The sequence below is a fragment of the Hipposideros armiger genome, unplaced genomic scaffold, assembly GCF_001890085.2.
Source record: "Hipposideros armiger isolate ML-2016 unplaced genomic scaffold, ASM189008v1 scaffold_1189, whole genome shotgun sequence".
In the NCBI taxonomy this organism is placed as follows: Eukaryota; Metazoa; Chordata; class Mammalia; order Chiroptera; family Hipposideridae; genus Hipposideros; species Hipposideros armiger.
Window position 1 is genome coordinate 219,478 of NW_017732539.1, and position 8,923 is coordinate 228,400.

An 8,923-nucleotide genomic window follows, 5' to 3' on the forward strand; every position below is an offset into this window, starting at 1 on the left:
TGAAGAATACAATAACTGAAATGAAGAATGCACTAGAAGGATGCACTAGAATGCACTAGAATGCATCAGCAGACTAGATGATACAGAGGACAGAATCAGCCATTTGGAAGACAAGGTAGCAGAAAACACACACTTGAAAAAGCAAAAAGAAAAAAATAAGGATAATTTAAGAGACCTCTGCAACAACATCAAGCATAATAACATTCACATCATAGGGGTACCAGAAGAAGAGAGAAAGCAAGGGATTGAAAACTTATTTGGAGAAATACTTACTGAAAACTTTAAACCTGGTGAAGGAAATAGACATGCAAGTCCAGGAAGTGCAGAGAGTCCCAAAAAAGATGAACCCAAACAGGCTCACACCAAGACACATTATAGTTAGAATGCCAAAGGTTAAAGACAAAGAGAGAATCCTAAAAGCATCAATAGAAAGGTAATTGGGAACTTATAATGGAGCTCCCATAAGATTGTCAGCTGATTTCTCAGCACAAACTTTACAGTCCAGGAGAGATTGGCCCAAAATAGTCAATGCAATGAAAAGCAAGACCTACAACCAAGGGTACTTTACCCAGCAAGGCTATTATTTAAAATCAAAGGACAGATAAAGAGCTTCCTAGACAAGAAATATCTAAAAAAGTCCATCACCAACAGACCAGTAGTATAAGAAATGTTAGTGGAACTTCTTTAAGAAGAAGAGAAAAAAAATGAATAATACAATGGCAATATCTACATATCTATCAATAATTACTTTCAATGTAAATGGATTAAAGGTTCCAATCCAAAGACATAGGCTGGCTGAGTGGATAAAACAAAACCCTTACATATGCTGTCTACAAGAGACTCATTTCAGATTGAAAGACACACACAGATGGAAAGTAAAGGGATGTAAAAAGATATTTCATGAAAATGGAAATGAAAAAAAAAAAGACAAAGAAAAGCTGGCGTAGCCACACTTATATACCAGACAAAATAGACTTTAAAACAAAGGCTATAACAAGAGTCAAAGAAGGACCCAGTAATACCACTTCTGGGTATTTATCTGAAGAAACCCAAAATGCTATTTCAAGGGAACATGTGCATCCATATGTTCATTGCAGCATATTTGCAATGGCCAAGATGTTGAGGCAGCCTGGGTATCTGTCGATGGAAGAATGAATAAAGAGGAGGCCGTACATATATGCAATGGATCATTGCTCAGCCATGGAAGAGAATCAGTTCTTGCCATTTGGGGCAGCATGGATGGACCTGGAGGGTATTGTGCTTTGTGGAGTGTCAGACAGAGAAAGACAGAAGCAATGTGATTTTGCTTATATGTGGAATCTAAGGAACAAAATAAACAAACAAAACAGAAACAAATTCATAGATACAGAAAACATTTTGAGGGTTGCCAGATGGGAGGGGGGTTGGGGGTTATAGTGAAAAAAGAGGAAGGGATTAAGTACAAATTGGTGGTTACAAAGTAGTTATGGGAATGTAGAGTATAGCATAAGAAATATAGCCAAGAATATTGTAATAACTATGTATGGTGCCACACAGGTCCTAGATTTGTTGGGGTGATAGATGGGAAGGGGCTTAGGGGTAGGGTGAGAAAGATTGAAGGATTAAGCAGTACAAATTAGTAGTTACAAAATAATCATGGAGTTGTAAAATAAAGCATAGGGAATATAGTCAATGATGTGGTAATAAGTATGCATAGTGCCAGGTGGGTATTACACTAGTCAAGGTGATCACTTCTTAAATTATACAAATGTCTCACCCCTATGCCATACACCTGAAATTAATATAAAATAATATCTAATGGCAACTGTAATTAAACAATAAAATAATAATAATTACACTAAAACTGCCAGGAGGATGGAAATTCATAGGTGAACTAAATTTCACCACACAGATATAATCCCATGTGTCTTAGAGGGTAAGGGAGAAAATGGAAGCAGTTCTCCACACTGGAAAGACCCAATTTTTGGCAAGCAGCTATATGGTTATTCTGGATCATAGGGAACATTCTAAGGTCTTGGTGTTGGCATCATATAGCTGACGGGTCATATAGTAGCGGGTATCAGCAGTCATGTCTCTAGCAGAGAGCTCCATGGTACATTTTGATCCATTTGGCTACACTGTTCTACACTGAGCGACACCTAAGCCTAAATTCCTGTGAACTGCTTAATACCATCTCATATCTCTTTTTGATTAATAGCCATAGTGGATTCTGTTGTCAGTGACTAACAATATCAACCAAGAGTACTCCATCACAGCATCCTTCTGAGAATGAAAAAGAGCCACTGGATTTAGATTTAACAAAACATTTGGAAAACATAAAGAAAGGTGTTATATTTATTGTTGGTTAAATAAATATAAATTCATTATGTAAAAATAAATATAATTAATTCTGTGTAATATCTCTAATATAAAGTCGAGAGAATTAGAGTGCTTTTTCTATGGTTGTAGTCAATTTAGTACTTTATGTATGTAAGGTTTATATAGTCATAAAGTTGTTTTAAGGGAATAAAGTCTATTTTCCTTTAATATTTCCAAACCTTTCTTCTAAAACTGTTTATTCAATTTAAGAACATCATTTGCCTGCCAAAAATTAATAACGGTATTTTAACTAGTGTTAGGGAACCTCCTAATTTGGAAACACAGCTGTTTTTAAATTGTGATTTGTATTTAGTGTTAACCATATTTTGCCCTTCTGGGGACCTTCTGCTGGAGGACTCTTAGTTTTTCAAGCCCAGGACTGAGGCAACATATATAAATCATGGCTTGAGTCTTGGAAGAAATTTGAGAGGTAGTGACACCCATATTTATTTTATACAAGAGAGCTAGCCAAAGGTCATTCTAGCAACTGACTACTACCTCATTTTTGAAAGAGAGGGACAGAGGGAGGGAGGGAGGGAGGGAGGGAGAGAGAGAGAGAGAGAGAGAGAGAGAGAGAGAGAGAGAGAGAGAGGAAAACCCTCACATTACTCTCTAGTTCCAGGAGCTGGACACTTGTCCCATTTCTTCCAAAATGGAGCCCTGTTTTATTTTTGTTTGAATTCTCCAGGTTGTAGTTCTTCTTTAAGCCCTAATCATTTTGCTAAGGACCTGTAATCTGCTGAACAAAGTCAAATATAATCTTTCTGACTACCCAGGAAAATGCTTGTTATCGTCACATATTCAATCAATCAATCAATCAATCAATCTGTGACAGAAACTGCTACATATTCACCATAAACTGTTTCCCCTTTGTTGTTGAAAGAATGAGTCCCCCTAAGATGTACAGGGTGCCTACATCTTGATTCCTAGAATCTGCGAATATGTGACCTTACCTAGAAAAGGAAAATTTCCAAATGTGGTTAAGGATCTTAAGATGGGCTGATTATCCTCAATTATCTGGGTGAGCCACATGTAATCACAAAGGCCCATATAGGAGGAAAGCAGTAGTAAGAGAAGGTGATGTGGTGACAGAAGCAGAGGCTGAGAGAGAGAGAGAGAGAGATTAAAGATGCTACATGGCTGGCTTTGAAGATGAAAGAAGGTAACATGAACCAAGGAATGAATGCAAGCAGCCTCTAGATGCTGGAAAAGGCAAATAAATAGATTGTCCTCTAGAACCTGCAGAAGAAATGCAGCCCTGCCAACACTTTGATTTGAAGACTTTGAACCTCCAAAACTGTAAGTTAATAAAGCTGTACTGTCTAAATTTGTGGTAATTTGCTGGAGCAGCAATAGGGTACTAACACAATCATCTTGGGCACACAGTTGGACTGCATTTCCCAACTTCCTCTGTGGCTAAAGGTGGCCATGTGACTGAGTTCTGGCCAATGGAATATGACAGAAGTGAGATGCATCACTTCCAAGCCAGGGCAATAAAATCCTGTCTCATAATCCTTCATGATCTCCTTCAGTTAGATATATGAGCATGATGCAGCAAAGGACTCTAAGACTCTATAACGAGCTAGAGCCAGAATGTGGAAGGATCCTGCTCTCTTTCATCTCCACATGGTAAGCGGCCCACCAAAGAACCACACTGAACAAAAATATATAAAAAAAAATAAATAAAGCTCCAATATGGTCAGCCACTGAAATTTTAGGTATGTCTGATTCATATATCATTCAACTAATAAATATTTATTAAGCAACTGCACTATACTAGGCTCTAGTAAAATGGCAAAAAATAAAAAAAAATGTATAAAAGGTAAACATAGTTTCTGCTCTCATAAGATTGATAGTGTTCTTGGACATCTTTCTGCTTACTTAGTGAAACACCTCTCGGTGCTCTTTTTAACATTAAATTATGTCCAAGCCTATCACCTATGTGGCAGTGGTGGTGTGTAAAGAAAAATGTGAAATGATGTTAGTGACTGGGTTAATAATAGGTTAGTGACTCACCTGTAGAATAATGACTCCTATTCATCAGGATATGCTATTATAACCAATAACCTGAAAATCTCAGTGTTTAAGGCAATGAAATGTTTTTGTTATTTTTCCTTCTCACTTCTGAAAAGTCCACTGTAAGTGAGGTAGTTTTGAGTGACTGTCATGTGAGAGTTGACTCAAGGACACATTTACTTCCATCTTGAAGCCCCAAGGTTCCTCGGGCATGTACCAGTCAATGATAAAATAAAGAAAGTGTGAGGAAGGTACATCGGTATATTTAACTACCTAGGACTAAGGATGGACATATCACTTAACTTAACATTAGCCAGAACTGGTTATCAATCTCTATAGATGCAAGGGAGCTGGAAAATGTAGTCCCTGCTGGATAATTATTTTTCATCAATTACTATGGAAAGAGAAAATAAACCATGGACCATCTCTGCCACATAATCAGTAGGCAACCACTTCAGAAGGATTTTTGCATTTAATCTTAAAGAAACTCCTTGAGATGTTATTATTATTTCCCTTAATTTACATATGAAGAAAATAAGTCTTAAAAGATTAACTCACCAAGTTGTGCAGACACTGCAAGGGGCAAAGCCGGGATTCAAGAATGTTTTCAGACAACTTTATACCCTGGAAATTTATACAGTCTTACATAGCAATGGAGAAAAAAAAATCAAAGAAACAGAAAATGAAGCAGAAAAGAGACTAGCATCTAAATGTAACTGTTGCAAAAATAGATGGTGCCTCACCTTTAGAAAGGAGTATTCACTGTCTTAGGGAATAGGGATGACTATGAAACACAAGTACCCAACTGTTTTGTTTACAGCTCTAGGGGAATGTTTCTTTTTTTATTTTCTTTTTTTTCCTTTTTTTTAAGCAGAGCCATCCTGCCACCTGTTGGCAGCTTAGCGGCTACTCAGCTCAGGCTGGGAATCGAACCACTGTTGCTCAGAGCTCACACTCTTGAGCGAGCTCTTAACCAACTGAGCCACTCTGCTGGCCCTAGGGGAATGTTTCTTATTTCACTTTCAGTACCCCAGGGGACTTGGCCCGCCCTCACAACGGTATTGTTCAATGTTGGGGAAGCCATCCGTCATTTCACCTCCCACCACAGCCTTTACAGTGCCTACATGCTCTCGGAATTTAAACCAAAAGAAAGTTTTAATGCTGAAAAATCAAAATCAATCCAGGTGCGAGCAGTTCCTTAACATTTTGCTTTCCAGTCCTTCTCCCTCCCAGCAGTGTTGGAGGATCTCATGGCTTCCCACCAGATTTCCCCTCCTACTGCCCTGGAGGAGAAGCCAAAAGAATCCCGAGTTTTGCTTGTGGGTACCCCACACTGGGTGATTAGGTTGACGCTTACCTTTGAGCCAAAGAAAATTGGATGCAACTCTGTGATGCTCAGTGTCAAGCTGGAGAGAATGGAAGACATCCTTTCCTAGAATCACTCTCTCTGGGAAGCTTTCATGAGCCCTTCCAGACAGATTATTATAGCTCTAGCTCGCTGGTTGCACTGGGCTCTTTCTGTCAGCCTTGTTCCAAGCTCCACTGTTAGACAGGGCCAACGCGGTTCAGGGCAAGTTTATATAAAGAGAGTGTGTACAGTGGCTCTTGTACGTAATAGGAACACTATTTCCTGTTTTCCCTGCTTTAACAGCGGTCTGCACTGACTATACTGTATGGTCAATATAGTGAGAAGAGAGGGCAAAGCACCTTGTTTAAAAGCTGATAAAGAGAAGGGGACAGGGCAGGAAAGTAGAAGGAAGGAGGGAGAGACTTCCCTCTTTCTGACGTTACTGCCTTCTTCCATGGCAGGCCTCTGGCTCGGTTGCTTTCAGAGTTTAACCTCTGCAACCTTTTTCTCTGGCAGAGTTTATTCCCCCCACCCCATTTCTCAAGATGCCTGACCCTGTGTTCCTATACCACTCTTTTAATAGAACCATGAAGACAGGTGTTCATTACACTGTTATGGGCTTCCTGACTTTCTCATCTGCCTCCTATACTTAACTGTATTGGGAGTAAAGACAGTATCTCGTTTAAATTTCTGCCCCAGCACTTGGCATAGGGTCTGGCACATTGGCAGGTCCTTAATAAATACTTTTTGAGCCCACAAGTGAAACCAGAACCAGAAACAGCATCCTGAGTCTTATTCAGTTTGTTTTTTCACTATGAAAATGTAATGTTCATATTTTAAAAGGTGACCTCAGGTGCTTCCTCTCACTGTCCAGCAGAAAGGACTTTTACCAGCCCCATTTGAGAAGGTTTCTAAAAGAGCAGAGGAGAGATTTCAATGTTTTCAAAAACCTGCTCCACACAAAAGACATCCTCAAAGGGAGATAAGTAAGCATTTACATAGAAACTCAGATGACTGTGTATTTATGAGGCAGTATTCAGGGTTCCCAAAGATTCCAGCCTAGAAAAATAGTAGCTTGTGTTCTTGTCTCAATCTTGTCATTTTAATGAAGTTTCACTTTTAAGTCAATTATGTAGCATGTTTCATGAACATCAAATTGAGCAGGCATGTTCCTGTTTTAGGCAATTGAGTCATACAAAGTCTGATTCATTGAAGAAAAAAAATCACACAAACGCATTCTTTACTTTATGTAAAGATTTATTTACCATGTTTCTCCATGTAGGATTCACTACACACTTAATGTGAATTGTTATATATATATATGTGTGTGTGTGTGTGTGTGTATATATATATATATATATATATATATATACACATATATACATATGTATATATATGAAAAATTTTCAGAAGTAGTAACATTTTAAATTGTTTGATACTTTAAAAAGCACTTCTCAAAAATGCTTTACCAATTAGTATCTCATTTTATTTTTATACAATTCTCTGAAGTTGGCTAAGGCAGTGATGATTATCTAATTTATGATGACAGGTAATGCTTACTGACCACTTACCCTACACATGATACTGTCTTTAATGTATTCTGTATAATAAACTCTTTAATCCTCCCAATAACTTTGTGAGGTAGGTTACTGTTGTATTCAATGTACTCATTTAATAGGTGAGATATTGAGAACTGAGCTGATAAACTGCTTTCAGTTTCTCATATTAGTGGTAGTGAGTTGAGTTGTGTCCCCAAAACAATAAATACAAGTCTTAATCCCTGGTACCTATGAATGTGACCTTATTAGGAACTAGAATCTGTAGATATGATTTGGTTAAGGATCCCAGATGGAATAATCCTGGGTTTCAGGTGGGCCCTAATTCAAACGACTGGTGTCCTTATGAGAGAAGGAAAAAGGAGATTTATGGCACCGCGACATGGGGAAGAGGCCCATGTGGAGATAGAGGTAGAGTTTGGAGTTATGTTGCCACAAGATAAGGAATGCCAAGAGCCACCTGAAGCTAGAATTTACAAGGAAGGATTCTTCCCTAAATTCTTTGGAAAAGCATGGCCCTGATGTGACACCCTGGTTTTGGACTTTCTGGCTTCAGAACTGTTAGAAAATAGATGTATTTTGTTTTAAGCCAACCACTTGTGATAATTTGCTATGACAGCCCTAGGAAACTATTGGTCATGCTCCCTTTTGCTGTAGATTTTTATATGTGCTTGTTCCTTATACTCTTTGCCTAGAATACAGGAAAGGACAAAGAAAGTTCCTGTTCAGTCAGTTCTTACCATAATAACGCTGAGTAACAATCATAAAATCTCAGTGATTTCCCAAGATAACCTTGTATTTCTCACACATCTACAAGTTGACTAGGACAGCTTTGCTGATTTTACCTGGGCTCATTCATGCATTTGCAGGTTGACTATGGGTCAGCTGATACAAATGTGACTGGCGGGGCAGCTCTGCGTCAAGCTGTGAGTCCAGGGGACTTGGCTCTTCATGGTGGGTTGGGCTAATGTTAACCTCCACTTGTTACACTTCTTCCTCAGGCTCTCACACTAGCTGGGTGAGTTCTTCTTATGGCGATGGCACAGAATTAAGAAAGGGTAAGTGGAACCAAGTGATGACTCTCTATACCTAGTCTCTAAACTGTCACATTGTCATTTCTGCCCCCACTCCATTGGCCAATCTAATGTAGAATCCAGGGGGAGGGATCTACATTCCACCCACAGAGGTGGGGCTGGGAGAACTGGATATTTTTTGAACAATAATTTAACCTGCCACAGTTTCTTTTCTTCCCTGTCTCATTCCCTGTCCCCATGCCTGCCATCTTCTACATTCATTTCAAGAAGCAATCTCGGTATTATCACCTTCAGCAGGCCTTCCTATCAATCTAAACATGAGCTAGATATTTCTCCCACCCTATAGTCTCCCCTTTCTTACTATGACACTAGATTTAATTCTTATTTAATTATTTCCCACCCCCAGGTGGACTGTAAGCTTTCAGAGGACAGGGTATAATCTTTTTATTTCAGTATTTTTCTAGTGTCTTAGCCAAAGTTTTTACATCTCATTGTTGAATTAAAAAAAAAAAATCTTGGGCCGGCCGAGTGGCGCGATGGTTAAGAACTGGCTTGGGACGCCAGAGGGCCCCGGTTCGGATCCCACATGTGAGGGCCAGTGACACTGCCCT

General features: G+C 38.9%; 1 long non-coding RNA gene across 1 annotated transcript in view; it reads left to right on the forward strand.

Moving 5' to 3' along the window:
* Positions 1-3,943: 3,943 nt before the first annotated feature.
* Positions 3,944-8,923, forward strand: part of LOC109376751 (uncharacterized) — a 22,271-nt gene continuing 17,291 nt past the window's right edge. Inside the window, exons 1-2 of the long non-coding RNA XR_002122776.1 lie at positions 3,944-3,987; positions 8,280-8,336. This is a non-coding gene — a long non-coding RNA (uncharacterized LOC109376751). The remainder of the gene's footprint in view (positions 3,988-8,279; positions 8,337-8,923) is intronic.